This window comes from Choloepus didactylus, chromosome 1 (assembly GCF_015220235.1).
Source record: "Choloepus didactylus isolate mChoDid1 chromosome 1, mChoDid1.pri, whole genome shotgun sequence".
Taxonomy (NCBI): Eukaryota; Metazoa; Chordata; class Mammalia; order Pilosa; family Megalonychidae; genus Choloepus; species Choloepus didactylus.
The window spans coordinates 64731698-64736267 of record NC_051307.1 but is presented as its reverse complement, the minus strand read 5'-3'; positions in this window follow the sequence as shown (position 1 = coordinate 64736267).

The window sequence follows — 4570 nt, the reverse complement described above, 5'->3', positions numbered from 1 at the left end:
ATACAACAAGCCACTGTAAAGATTATTTTTTTATGTTTTTCATACCTAAGGCCTAGAGTTATATCCAATTTGATTATTAGTACTGTCTCTATCCCTGCCTCATTCTTTCTTTCTAACCCTGCAGTATTAAATATAAAGGGATTATTGTCTTTAGTTTTAGAACAAATGCATTTATAGCTCAGTGAGCTTAGGAAGCAGTACTGGGCACTAACTCGAATCATCTAGGCATTAGGCCCTAATGAAACCAAGAAGAGTGATTTCTTTTGGTGATATTTCTTTCTTTCCTTGCTTCCTTCCTTCCTTTCCCTCCTTTCCTTCCATTCCTTCTTTCTTTTTCCCTTCCTTCCTTTCCATTTTCTTTCCCTCCCTCCTTCCTTCCTTCCTTCGTTCGTTCGTTCGTTCCTTCCTTCCTTCCTTCTTTCCTTCCCCTCTCTCTTTTTTTCTCTCTGCCTCTCTTTCCCCTTTTCTCTCTTTCTCTTTCTTTCTTTCTATCTTCTTTCTCTCTCCCTCTCTTTCACTTTTTCTCTCTCTCCCTCCCCCTCTCAGTACCAAAATAGGGGGGTGATGATGGAGAGTCTGTCAATAATGCCTAAAATTAAAAGCCATGCAGGATGTTTAAGTGAGTGGAGTAAACTAGTTGGTGACTTCTTTTATATTATAAGATGCTTCCCCCTATAAATATGAAAAATCAGGCCAGATCTAATTCTTTAAGGAAAAGTGAAAGTTTAGATATTTCAATCAAATGTACTGATGTGAAATATTGACAATGAATTAAATCAAAACATTGCAAACCAAAGAAAACTGAACTGTAGAATGGGCTGCCAGATTGTGAGCTCTGGAGTCAACGACATCTAGTTTCCTTCTAGAATACAAAAATGTCAAGTCAATGAATTGTACCCACAATTCCATTTCCTGTTTGCTTTGGATGTTATGTAGATGTTCTTTGGGTGATGAGCCACAAACAGATAGCCAGAGATAGGAAGGTGTGGAATTTAGTTAGTCCCATAGAACAACTAGTAAATAGCCAGGGACAACTAGAAAATATTCTGGAACAAATGTTGGGGGACATCTGTGATGGACACACATTGTACACCAGTCTGGAATTGGTGGAAGAGCAGAGATTACAGCATAGAACTGAAAACATGACACTGATTACACACCCCTCCTAAGACCTAGTCTAGGGAAATCTGATTAGGGCAATCAAGGAAACCAGATGCCTAAACACAAAAAATTATGATTCACACAAGGAAAAATGAAGATATGGCCCAGTCAAAGGAATAAATTTAAACTTCTAGTGAGATACAGGAGTTGAAACAACTAATTAAAGATGTTAAGCAAATCTTTTAAATCAAATCAATGAGCTGAAGGAAAATGTGGCAAAAGAGATGGAGGATATAAAAAAGACACTGGCTGGCCATAAAGAAGAATTTATAAGCTTGAAACAACAAATGGCAGAAATTATGGGAATGAAAGGCAAAATAGAAGAGATGAAAAACACAATGGAAACATACACAGCAGATTTGAAGAGGCAGAATAAAGGATTCATGAAATAGAGGATAGGACATTAGAAATCCTATACATATAAGAACAGATAGGGAAAAGAACGGAAAAATAGGAGCAGGGTCTCAGAGAATTGAAGGACAACATGAAGTGCACAAATATACATGTCATGGGTGTCCCAGAAGGAGAAGAGAAGGAAAAGGGGCTGCAAAAGTAATGGAGGAACTAATCACTGAAAATTTCCCGTCTCTTATGAATGATATAAAATTACAGATACAAGAAGCACAGTGTACCCCAAACAGAACCAATCCCAATAGACCTACTCCAAGACACTTAATAATCAGATTATCAAATGTCAAAGACAAAGAGAATTCTGAAAGCAGCAAGAGGAAAGTGATCCATCACATACAAGGAAGCTCAATAAGACTATGTGCAGATTTCTCAGTAGAAACCATGGAGGCAAGAATGAAGTGGTGTGATATATTTAAGATACTGAAAGAGAAAAACTTCCAATCAAGAATTCTATATCTGACAAACTGTCCTTCAAAATTGAGGGAAAGTTTAAAATATTTTCAGACAAACAAACACTGAAAGAGTTTGTGATCAAGAGACCTTCTCTACAAGAAATACTAAAGGGAGCACTACAGGCAGATAGGAAAAGATAGGAGATAGAGGTTTGGGGAAGAGTGTAGAAATAAAGACTATCAGTAGGGGTAAAGAGAGAGAGAGAGGAAAAGAAAAATACAATAAAATATGACATATAAAATCCAAAAGACAAAATGGTAGACAGTAGGCATTACATTGAATGAAATTAGCCAGAAACAAAAGGACAAATACTGAATGGTCTCATTAATATGAACTAATGTTGATGAGCAAAATTTGAGAGTTAAAGTTGAGAATACAGGTTATCAGGAGATAGAAAGAGGTTAGAGATTGGGTATTTGATGCTGAAGGAGTACATAAGGTTCAACAGGATTGATTGTATAGATCCAGAAATGGGTAGCACATTATAGTGTGATGGTAGCACAATATTGTAAGTACTCTGAACAAAGATGAGTGTGAGTACGGTTGAAAGAGGAAGGCTAGAGGCATGTATGACACCAGAAGGAAAGATAGAAGATAAGACTGGGATCGCATAACTTAGCAAAACCTGGAGTGGTCAATGATGGTGATTAAATGTACAAAAAAGGAATGTTTTTACATGATAGAGAATAAATGAATGTCAACATTGCAAGATATTGAAAATTGGATGGTATAGGTGAAAAAATACAATCAATGCAAACCAGAGTTGATAGTTAACAATAACATTGTAAGTTGCTTCTATTAACTGTAACAAAGGCCATCTACCAAGACTAAATGTCTATAAGAGGGAGCTATAAGGGATTGGTATGGGATTCTTGGTGGTGGTGTTGTCTGCCCTTTTCATTGTATTTTATTTTATTTTATTTTCCTTCTATCTTTTATTTTTTTATTCATTTTTTCTCCTTTCCTCTTTCTTTGTGGAAGAAATGGAATTATCTTCATATAGAATGTGGTGGTGAATGCATAACTATGTGATTATACCAGGAATCATTGATTGTTTACTTGCAATGGATTGTATGGAGTGTGAATAAAACTGTTTAAAAAATAAACAGAGGGATACAAGTGCTGGAGAAAAGGTGGAGAAAGGTATGTACCTATCCACTGTTGGTGGGGAAGTAGAATGGTGCAGCCCAACTGGAAGGTAGTGTGGTGGTGCCACAGGAAGCTAAGAATAGGGTTGCCATATATTCCTGCAACTCTGTTATTGGGCATATATTTGGAAGAACTGAGAGGAGGGAAAGGAATTGACATTTGCACACTGGTGTTTATGGTAGCAGTATTCACAATTTTCAATGGATGGAGTTGGTCTAAGGGTATATCAAATGATAAATGGAATGGAGCCTGTGGTGTATACATACAATAGAATATTGGGTGGTGGCAAGAAGGAATGAAGTTGTGAGGTGTGCAGCTAGGTGAATGGACCATAAGGACAGTATGTTGAGTGAAATAAGCCAGAATAGAAAAGACAAACATTGTAATACTTCATTAATATGGACTAACTATAATAAGGAAACTCTGAGAATTGAATTGGAGAGCACACGTTATCAGGGGAAGGCTTATTGTAAAGGTTCCTAGATTGTAAGCTCTTACAGCAGTCACATCCATTCATGAGTTGTAATAGTTATTTCTAAATTCTGAGATGCTGAGCAGGTTGTGTATAACCTATTTGGTCCCTGTAACTTTGGGACTTAGAGCCAGAGTTTGGCAGCTATGTATGTCAGTGTTACCTCATACAGCAATTGTTAAAAAAGCTGAAAAAGGGTTCAGACTTCAATTAGAGTAATGAACGAATTGGACTTGGTTGGGAATAAGGTAAATCAGACTAAAGAGTAAAGGATGCTATTAACTGTGTTTTAAAACTTCAAATTTATGTGACATAAGGAAGAGGTATTTGGTGCAAAATCTATATTTTCTGTAGCACACTATATAATTTAACTTGCATGGTCAGTTTATTCAAACACCATAATTACATGGTACCTTGAATAGGGGGTGAGATCTGGTTGCTTTGTACAGGTTAGTGTGAAGCTCCAATACATCCCAGAGTAATTTGGGCAGAGAATAAAAAGTATTTGCAAAGCCCCCTCGAAGGACTGGGGAAAAATGTGGTAATAAACTTCCCCAGCTGGGGAATTCCTGATATACTTGCAAGCATTGGGGGCTACCAGTTTAGTAGACTGAGCCCTTGATCTTGGGGCTTGCCCTTATGAAGCTTGTTACTGAAAAGAAGAGACCAAGACTATTTGTAATTGTGCCTAAGAGTCACCCCCAGAGAACCTCTATTGTTGCTCAGATGTGGTCTCTCTCTCTAAGCCAACTCTACAAGTAAACTCACTGCCCTCTCCCCTGCATGGGACATGACTCCTAGGGGTGTAAATTTCCCTGGCAACATGGGATATGACTTCCAGGGATGAGCCCAGACCTGGCATCATGGGATTGAGAAAGCCTTCTGGACCAAAAGCGGGAAGAGAACTGTAACAAAATAAAGTTT